We start from the raw sequence: 12,029 nt of genomic DNA on the forward strand, positions 1-12,029 counted from the left end.
AGGTCCTGGCTTATCTTCCATTTAGCTCAGATGGATGCCTCGCTAAGACTTCTAGGGATCAAACAGAAGATGTACTTTGTAGGGGAAATCAAAGAGGAGAGATTGAAGGGCATTCTGGTTCATCTAAATCCCCAGGTTATCGAAGCTATTATGAAAACATTGGGGAGGGACTATATTTTAAATGAGGACTGGACTAGAGCTAATCTAGACATCACAACGATGTTCTTAGCAATAGCTATGAATCTTGAGAAAGACATAAATATAGTGATGAAAGTCTGCAAAAAGGTCTTCAAGATGGAAATGTTGGGTGAATTAGAGAGGGTGGTGGTCAACATTGATGAAGAGCTTATAGCTCCAAATCCTCGAGATTATGATATCCTTATCAAGATGAATAATCCGGTACCACAATACCCCATTCTGGCTATAGAGGATCTTCAGGCTTTTGAAGCTTATAGCCCAATCAGGAGCATGAATTCCTTCCTTTTATGGCTCTTGCAGGTTAAAAAGCCTCCATGCGACAAATGGTTTATTAATTATCCCAAAGCTGAGAATATTATAGTGATCTCAGACGAGGTGCCAATTCCTCCCTCTCCTACTTCTCCCTCTATAGTAAAGCCAGATAGCTCGGGAACCATGGACACTCAAGGGTGGGGAAGGAAAGGATGAGGCTTCTACCATAGGGGGGCCTTTTTACGTTTCTGGTTCCTTTTTGTCTATTAGAGTAGCGGGCAAGGATATGTTGGATTGAAAGCTAGGTGTTTGTCTTGGGTTTACCCTTCCATCACCTTTTTGACTCTCAAGGGTTTTTAGTCTAACTTTCGTCTTATTTTGGACTTATATTTTAAAGACTTATGGATTCTTAGTCAATATATTCTCTAGCTTTAGTAATGATTTTCTCTCTCTTTAGCTCGCTGATTTCGTTTTTCATTTCTACCCTATAAGGTCTCGTCTTTGTATAATTTAATGGTTCCTGCTTCTAGGTTTAGCTGATTATGTTTGTCATCTCAGCCTCCTGAAGTTCTTTTTGATAAAGCACTGCTCTCTTAATTTCATGCATATATATATATATATATATATATATATATATATATATATATATATATATATATATATAAATATATATACATATATATACATATACATATATAGTCATATTTACTGCTCTCTTAATTTTATGCTCACATTTATTTTTCTCTCTTAATTTATGGTTAAATCGGCTCCAACAGTATATATATAAATATACATATATATATATATATATGTTTATAAACATATATATATATATATATATGTATATATATATATATATATGTATATATATATATATATATATGTATATATATTTATATATATAGTTATCTTCTTGTATACGATCTTCTATTGGGAGTATTTTATTTATAAGGATAGATGTTATTTCTTCGAAATGGAAGGTTTACAGTATTGGGGAGGACGACCGCCTTTGGTTTCACTTTTTTGAAAGAGATCTATGAAGTATGGAAGGTTTCTCTCTGTTAATTATCTTTCTCTTCTTTCCTTCTTTCGATGCTTGTCTCTGTTTTGTGGAAGGCTGTCATTTTGAAATCTCTCTTTAGCATTTTAAATTAGGTATCTCTGTAAGGAGTGGGGTGAATTTTGGATCCTTTTGATGAAAGAGTATGCTCATCATGAATCTCTTTTAGCTCTTGGCTAGATATGATAAAGCTCTACTGTTTGCTTTTATTCTCTTAATTTTATGCTTGTATATATATATATGTGTGTGTGTGTGTGTGTGTGTGTGTGTGTGTATACACACACACACACATATATATTTATATACAAATATATATGTGTGTATATATATATGGTCATCTTCTTGTATTCGCACTTCTATTGGTAGGATTTTTTCATAAGCAAAGATGTTTTTGTCTTCTGAAATGAAGGTTTACCGAATTGAGAAGGATGACCACTCTAGGTTTCACTTTTCTGAATAAGATCTATGAAAGTTTGAAGGATTCTCTCTGTTTATTCTTTTTTTGTGTTTTAAATTGGTGGACTATCTAGAAGTAATTGTCTGATCAGTATTCTTCAAGGGATTTGTCTTTGATTTTCATATGCATCAATATCTCTAGTAGGAGTGAGGTGATTTTTAGATCCTCCTAGCGAGAGATTAAGATAAAGATGTAGGCAGTATATTGGATTTGAAGTTAGTTCTTTTCAATTCTAAAGCTGTTGACCTTTAGCGGATGTTTTGGTATAGGCTTGGCATTATGGAGGGGGGTTTATTTATTGGCTAACATTTTTTGTAGTGATCCGTTGTATGGCAGGTCTAAGGGTTTCTTGCAAGTATTGTCTCGACAAGATTAAGGGTTCGATACCCTCTGAGGAATTTTGACATTAATAATCAAATAAGAAGTTATGTTTCAAGTTGTTGTCAATTTTTTATAAAACGTAATAATTTTAAACATTCTAACGTCGATCTTGGTTGTAAGGTGCAATAAGGTTCTTATGCAAAACAGTGGAATGGTTTGATCCAAATCTGGCAAGATCAAAATTCAGGTTAGAACTATGTTTGGTCATCATTATCGAGGACATCATTATCAGAAAGGGCCGAATCGCAGTGCATAGGAAATTTTGGATGATCTTTAAGTATTCTTTCAAATAGATTAACCTAGATGTGAAGTATCCAAGGATTCATGTATCTTGTTCTTTTTTATTAGCTTTCTGAAGCATTAGTTTTTTGATCCATTAATGGATCTGGGCTAGACCGGAGGTTTTCTTCCCTCCATTCTTTCCTACCGGTGCCCACACTAAATGGAGTTGTAATTATCATTTTTTAATTAATAAAATCTCTCAGGCTTTGACCTTTTACTGATAAAAAAAAATAAAAATTAATAAAAAAAATATTAATCTTTTTCTAAAAATTGTAATTTAATTTTTATCTTATTTTTTATTTTTATTGTATTTGTTATGCTTTAGTGTAATAATCTTCATTAATAATGTGATGATATGTAAACAATATCATAATGGTTAAGTAATGTAATTTTATATTGATATTCATTATTTAAAAAAAAAATTCAAAAGTTTAAAAAGAAAGAAAAAAATATATTTTGAAAATCTACACTATAATGAAACTAAAACAATATCTATTATTAATTAATATTAAATTAAGATATGTCAGCAATCCATACAAATAACTCTTGCTTTGCTTTTTTAATATTCATTTATAATTTAATAATATGACTTTTCCTCGTGTTAAAAGAATGTCTTACGATGAAAGTTCCCCTACTTTAAAATTATTGTTGTCTTATATTAGAAACAAAAAGATTCTACTTTTAAGGGAATTTTTAAGTGTTATCGTACAATGCTGACACAAACATTCCATTTCCACTTCCTTTGTAATGCTTAGTCAAGTTTGTAACATAGGTCTAATGAGATTTCTAAGTCACTCAATTTTTCATTTTGTTTATTTTGGGATTGTTGCACTTGTTCATCCTCTCACGCACAATGCACTTTCCACTACATTCTACTATTTAGTAGAAATCATTGAATTAAGTATGTGTCTATTATATAAGTATAATATATATGACTTTTTTAATGTAATTGTGTGATGGTATTTTAAATCATGTATTTTTGCATTGAGATAATTGAATTATGTAATGGATCCCATTTTTTCAAGATTATTATTACGTTAAATTTGATTCAATAGTATCTGTGTAAAGACTACGGACAAGCGAATCATGATAGTCACATAATAAAAACTTGTATTGAAAGTCACATTTTGGCTGCTATTTGATAACATTTCCTTTTTAAGAAATAAAAACACAAAAAAATAGTCACTGTCATCCATTAAATAAACTACAATTATGAGTGATAGAATTTACCTTCAATCTTCACTTAAGATCATAGGCATACAGTTACAAGTAAACATAAAAAATTGTAAAGAATATTAACGTAATATTTTTACGATCATATTTTGAAGAGAAAAATTTGATTCAGTTATATTTCAAGAAAATTTGAATCTTTTTGGATGGTATTATCAAAGATCATATCATCATCCTTATTAAGAATACTTAATCAATTAAACTATAATGCTTTAATAATTTACAAAATAGATAAACCAAGAATATCAATACACATTATTGATATATTTTTCTTCCATAATCATTATTAGAAAGATGCTGAAGTAGATGTTTAAGTGTCTTCCATAAACTAAATGCTTTGGAAAGATATTTGTTTTTCATTATATGTACTATATTACCTAGCCTCAATCAATCCTAGCCGAACCAACCTTGATGTAAGAATGTTGAATTCTAATATTTTTAGTCTTACTATGAAGATCATTGTATTCTTTCTAATTTTTATTAAGTACAACATGGTAGGTCCATTTCCTATTTACTATGAATCCTCTAATAACAATCTAAACAACAATGTTTATTAAATTGTTTGTGTTGGAATTTTGTACCCTTCGTCTATCAAGTAGGAAGTGACATATTCAATAGGAAAATATTGTAGAGCCAATACTAAAAATATACGCAAAAGTAAACTTTTGGTTATATGTATAACCTACCCAATTGTAATCTATATATCCAATAAACATTTTATATTTTGCTCCAACCCCAAGAATATTTTAACTAGAATTAATCTAGATTACTTGAAATGGAACAATATGAACAACAACAATTGTGTTCAAGCAATACAATAAACTTTGGGACAAGACAAATTTATTTTCTTTCAACATATAATAATCAAAATTGAATATTAAGATGACAGTACTATTGAAAATTTATTAATATAGGCAATACCAAGGTGTTATGCAAATATTGTGAATCATATTAAATATTGAAATGCAATATTAATCATTTCCGATCGACAACAACAACTATATAAGATTGGCTAGCCAAAGAACAAAGAATGAAACATAGATGCCTAATGTAGTTTTGCCAACTTATTATTATTTCTATTTCTTAATTAATTTGTCAATATACAATAAAATCTTCATAAATCAGTTGCACTAACAACCCTAAAAGCTATGATTAGAATAAGGAAGACCTTTAGGTTTAAGGATCTTCTCTCATACAAGTGTTGACTCCAAATTGTCAAGATTCAACCTTATCTTCACAAAATTCCAGCCAAAGGGATCGTTTGGCTTCCAATTATGATGCACCAAATATAAAATTTGAATTGAAACAGGGGCAGTTGGTCTTTTGATACAAATCTTCTCCAAATAAGAAAAAATCTCATCTCAAACATGGAGACCCGCTCTAGCAAAGGAGTGGTTGGAAATGTGATAACTAACAACTGGTGTTGACTTTAAATAAGCGCCAAATTATAGATGCAACCTATTATTTGACTTTAAATAATCTATTATTTGTTAAGATAATTAGGGTTTTGAAAGGGCTCTGAACCTTGTATAGAGTGAAGTATAAATCTTTAAGAAGAACCAAATATCAACGAACAACAAGAGGAACCACAAAAATACTACTAAGGACAGATACTTATAAAAACCAAAGAGCCCAGTCTAAGTCAAGGTGGTTTTAAAAATTATCCAAAGAGGTTTTCTTAATCTCAAAATAGGGGTCCTTCTCCCTAAATTTTAAGAAGTCATTGAATCACTAACAGAACAATCAACAAGGCCCAAACCATTAACTGAGGAGTCCATTGATGAACAATTCATTTGAGATTTATGTTTAATATCTACTTTGAACCTCCTAAAGGAGAATAAGGGAATCCATCTTGGGATGTGGTAAATCCTCCTTCTTCTAGATAAAGTGTTTTTTATTTATAAAGTTACAAATAGTTGAGGTATGGCCCATTTTTCCATAAGAATGGTAGATAATCAAGGATTCATACTCTATTTAGAGCACCTAAGTACCAAATTTTGAATAAAATGGAATCCAAGTGGGGAGCTTCTAGTTTTCATCCTCAAATGCTCATAATCTTGCAAAAAATAACCTCCTCATTAGTTTAGTGATCTTATCAATAGCACAATATTGTCCAAAAGAGTTAGCAATAATCATGAAAACCTTTTCATTCCAAAATTTAAGGATAACTTGAACAAATTTTTCATTGGTTGAAACTACGTGACTAGATTTGAAGATTAAGACCTATTAAACCAAAAATAAGGAGCCTTCATGAAGAGTCCTTGAGCTATCCTCTTGGTAGGAAAAAGGAAAATGGAAAAAACCATTCAACATAGATGATACCTCAACCCTTTCGTGAAACTTAAAAACCTAAAGGATCCATCTTCTAACATTATTTGTATTGGGTTTATTACCATAGAATCTCCCACAAGTGATCTCCCAAGACAAGTAGATGATTCAATAATAATATAATAAAGAACATCAACATATTTTTGCATCATTGATATCCAAAGGAGAATTCCTATAACACAACACGCAATAGAATAGACTTCCTCCACACCCTTAGCATTAAGAGTAAAAAGGCCTACTAGGAAAGCAAAAGAAGAAGAAGCCATATGAATATTAGAGCTAAAATTAGGGGTTGGGTCTGAAAAAAATCATTTGAGAAGAAGAACCAACAATAGGTACAATAGAACTCACAATAAGGGTTGGGTCTATAATATCAATCAAAGGTAAAGAAGCAACACCTATAGGAATAAAAAAATTCATGTGTATCTTTACACACTCTAAGGGAGACACAACATTCTCAGTAGTATTCCCAACATAGTCTTGCAACTTATCAAAAGGCGAAACAAAATAATCAACAAAATTTTATTGGAATCACCTTTTTTATTTAGCAAGATAGAAAAAATTTGGCAAATCTAGAAATTTGTGTTCTGACATGGAAGCCAAAGAACCTACAGAAGGGGATGTAAACACTTTTATCATACCTAATAAATGATCACTATCAGTGGCCTTAACCACAAGAACCTAAACCATCTTATTTCCCATCAATGAGCATCCAAGAGGATATTCAAGAGGAGTTCATCCTCTTCATCTAGGTCATCAACATCAAAAAATGAGAAATCAAGTGAAGGTGGGGAAGAAGGAAAACAATATTACTCTTCCCATAAAACCCCATCATTGTCTCCAAACATATCACCAGTAGCTAAAAATTCATGAGTAGTGCTAACACCAACAATATCATCATTTGCCATAGAATAGTAAGCACCAACACCATTGATCACCAAAGACAAGCCTCTTCCAATAGACAAAGAGCCAACACATCATGTTCCCATGGTGTATGCTAAAGCCAAATACACAACATAGCCATCAACAATATAAAGGATCCATCGATTTCATTCCCTTTACCATCACCATCATCCTCTAGGGTTTTACTATTCGCTACAATTCCCACTCTCTAGTACCCATTCCCACTTTTGCCATTTTTCTTTTCCTAACATCATTGACATATGAGGTTATAACTAAATGTTCCTCCTTCATATTTGAGTACCTTCTTAGCTACAATCTAGTGTCCTTTCTTACATTCTAACACAAATCTAGGTACAATGTTCATTGTATATGAGATATCTATTGAAGTAGTTTCTAAGTACAAAAAAAATCTAATAAATTCTCTCTCTATATTGGAATCCACTAGATTTTGCAGTCTAAGTTAGGCAGCTTAAGTTCAATTTTGATGGGTGTTTGAACCAATTGGTAACTCTTAATCTAAATTTTGTATATGATATCTTAAGAGCATTATTTTGTAACATAAATATTCAATCTCCACTTTATGATACTTCTATACCAAGAAAATAATTCCTATATTCTAAATTTGTGATTTTAAATTATCTTCATAAATTATAACCCTTTACAATTTCACACTCCTTTTTTGGCACTTTCTTTAGTGTTCTTCCTTTTAGGTCTTTTCAAGCTATTTTGGCCCATTCATATCCAAACTATCGTCATAAACTCATGAGATAATTTGATCTACTGTTCTAGAATCGTATGGACTCTGCATTAGCCCATGTTTCACCCTTTTCTAGGTGAACTATGGTGCTAAGTGCCATAGTCCTTGTGGATTATGATTCTAGGTGTCATAGCCCCTCTCAAAAGGGCTCAAAATTGAAGAATTCGAATATGATGTTGACATCCATGAAAGGATATATGTCAGAGGAATATCATAAGATGTTATAATTTTATGAAACCCCATAGACATGTATAGAAAATGTGCAAATATATACAAGGAAATTCAAGTATTTGACAAAATTACTTAAAAAAATATCATCCCATGGAACTCCACAATCATAATATTTGCACAAAGTTTAATTCATTAGTAAGAGTTTACAAAATCTAAATAAATGCAATTTAAAATTTTGTACCCAAATTCCAAAAGAATATATAGAATCCATAAAAGACAATCTATAAATATTAGAATCATACCCAATATATTAGTTTCTAGGTTAAGATTATTTTTTAAGACTCAACAGATGTCAAGTTTTGTAAAGTCAAAATTAATTCTATTATTACAGAGCTCAAGAGATCTGAGACTAGTACTTGCAAAAAAAGGGGTGTAAGAGTTACACCGATAATAAGATATAAATGAACCGTTTGAGTTGATTAGGATAGTAAGATGCAGATGAACTATTTGAGATGAGTAGGTTTTTTCACATTCCTTATTAGAAAAGGGTTAAAAATTGTAGAAACTAAAAATTGCCTTTATTAATAATAACTAAATAGAAGTGAATGGTTAATCGATATAGTAAACAAAATTATAGATTATGGCTTTGGAATGAAATACATCTTACAAAATATAATTATGTCAAAATTAATTACAATACAATAGAAATAAAACAAATAGTAAGAAAATTCAAATATTAATATTATAATAGATTTATACCAATTATATATTATATTTGAATAATATTGCCATATTATTGTTTTGTTATTACTCATAACATTTTCAATTTATAATGATTTATAATTATTATTCTTTTATTACTTTCATAACCTAATCATAGAATTTGATATATGATATTTATTAAAAAAATAAAATTACATGATCAAATGTAAAAGAATTTTATCCTCAAACCACTCAATAAACATAAAATTATTTTATCCTTATGATAAAAATGTAGTCTAATCAAATTTGGAATTATTTAACATTCATAAATATAAACAAGTTACAAAATTTACTATTAAAAACAACTAAAAATAGTATAATAAAAGAAAAATCAGCTTATTAAAAAATAATTGTAAAATTTGAAATTTCAGAAAATTTCATTGCATTAAAAAAAAAATTTATTAACAAATATAAATGAAATTAATAAACATAAGAATAATTGAAATCCAAATTTTAATGGCAATCTTGCACATATCAAAGTCTTCTCGTCAACAATTATAGCTTTTTCATATTGTCAATCTATATTCAAAATTTCTATCCACATCACATGGTATTATTAAGATATTGGAGAATAATTATGTTTTAAGTAAAGTAATACAATAGAAAAAAATATGAAAAATTATATTGTATGCATACACATTTGACTGTAAATAATAATTAAATAAAATTAAAAAATGTTATCTCAATTATTGTGTTCAAAAGTTTTATTAAATGTTTATAAGTCATTTTAATTGAAATCAAACTTAAAACTTTAACTATCTATTAAAAAAAAATTTAATTAAAATTAATTATTTTTATTAAATAAAACTCAAAATATTACACTTAAAGTGCCAAGTATAGTTGACTAATACTATAGTTTTTTATTATTATATAATGCCTTTGCATTATCCACCTTGTAAATAGAAAGAGACAATGGTATCTATGTTCTTTTCTCTTCATAGTTTTGAAGAATGTAAACTTAACAATAAAATAAAATTTCTAAGGTCAAAATAAGAAAGCTTTGTGTCAATCGTGCTTCAAGTTCACAATCACCAAAACCTCAGCAAGGAACAATGTGAGCAGAGAAAACATAAAAAATGCGAGCTGAAAAAAGGATGAAATAAACGGCCAAAAAAATTAATTGTAGAATTTTAATAAAAGAGGAACCCTAGAATTTTTAATCACAGGCATAAGATAATCGTAAAAAAATCAGGTAAAAGATAACCATAAAAAATCTTAGGCATAAGACAACACACGATTGTGGTGGGATTTGCCACCTAATAAAGCCTATCGGTTAATAAGCCATCAATACCCTACAAGATTTAGGTTCCACCAAGATAAATTCATTGAGATGGACGTTATCCCTACTACCTTGAATACCATGAGGGACTTTGCTTCTACTATATACTAGATACAAGGAAAACATTCACTTTTCCCTTATAAAACCACTGAAGGGATTTTATAGATGCTAATGTTGCTCATAAAATATAGAAGATAATTGTTAAATTTATTAATGAATGTATCATGTGCATAGGATAGAAGAATTATCTAACCCACACTCCTTCCATATGTTTTCTTTTTTCTATCGATAATAATGAAAATCATATATAATAGTAAAAAAAATCTAACTTAACAGTTGCTCCTGGAAGTATCAATATCATACATACAAGATTAGATAATAAAAGTGGGGGAACAAGGAGATGAAGTATCATATGCCAGCCCTAATTACATAACAAAACATGTTGCTAACATCCTAAATACGCTGCTAGCAAAATATACAGTCAATAAGATTGTTATTGTCATCTAAATCAACTAAAATTCTCCATCTATAGGAACTAAGGAGACCTCCATCTGGGTAGATGATGTCCATTTGACTTGATCCTCCATCCAAACTAGCACTTTGTCCTCTAGAATCAGCTCCAAGTATGGGCGAACCACTAGCTGAGCGATAGGGAGTCCATCCAACTGTTTCCCTCCAACATCTTCTCTACGGATAGACAGATCTCTCATAAAATTATGTAAAGCTATCTCAAAATCAGACCTAGTTGTGTCATTGTTGGACCATGAGAAGCCATGAGATACTTCCCACGTGAATAGTCTAACAAGCCCATCTTTCATGAGGTCTTCAAATTTCTTCCTGTTAGCTTCAAGCACCATGGAAACCTGCAAGGAATCATCATAAGAGATGAGTCTCCTTAGAGACTCAGTAAGAGATCTGGACCTACTATTGAAAACACAATAATTCCTAATCTTCCATATGGCCCATAGAATATTGACAAATAAAACAAACCAAAAACTATTGGTAGATTTATTGATATTACCAATAAAGCCACTAATCACATCGAAGACATTAATATTACTTCCCATGTTGAGCCCAAACATGGCCTAGATCTCTTTAGCCATCAATAAATCAAAGAAACTATGTCAAACATTATCAAGAGTTCTACAATAGGAACAAATAGGGATATCACCATCAGATTGACACATAGAGAGTTTAGTAAGCATCAACTTCCAAATAAAGAATTTCTTTTTAGGCTCAATGGGAGAGGACCAAAGCCAAGAAAGGATCTTGCTCCAGTAGACAATGGGGAGAGGAGGCCATGTATGGGAGAGGTGAGCAAGAACATATTTAGAGTCACAAAGGGTGAGGTAGATGATCTTAGAGGAGACTTTGGATAGAGAAAGATCAAAGAGTTGTGTATAGGATCCAACAGGGTCAAGGTCATAGCAAATTAGGAGGGGTCTTGGGAGAGGGGTAAGGGAAGAATGGATAACAGAGTAAGTGTGGTAATGAAAGGTAGAGATACCAAATTATCAGCAATTCCTGCCAAGAGAGAAGATTCCCATCTTGAAAAATATCATCAAACACTTGAATCCCCTTCTTCACCCAAGCTCTAGTTGAACACCCTTGAAGTAGAGAAAGAGGCCTATCCTTGTGGAATAAATTCCACCAAACACATTTTTGCCCCAATATAGTGTTATCATTTTTGAGTATTCCATTGTTGCTCATAAAACTTATAGCCCATTCCTAGGCTTTCCAAAGAGAGTTAAAAATAGGAGAACCCATGGGTTTAACAACAAAGTTCCTTGTAACCAAGTCACATAATGGAATCCCTTTCCAAGAAGGAGCTCATTTGGGGACAGAATTTGCAATGGTATTCCTTATGAGGACTTTCTAAGGTTCATCGCCTTTTAGGGCTTTGAAGATCCATTTACAAGATAAGACAATACCTTGAGTTTTTAAATCCTTTAATACAATGCCACCTTTG

Source organism: Cryptomeria japonica, chromosome 3 (genome assembly GCF_030272615.1).
Source record: "Cryptomeria japonica chromosome 3, Sugi_1.0, whole genome shotgun sequence".
Lineage (NCBI taxonomy): Eukaryota > Viridiplantae > Streptophyta > Pinopsida > Cupressales > Cupressaceae > Cryptomeria > Cryptomeria japonica.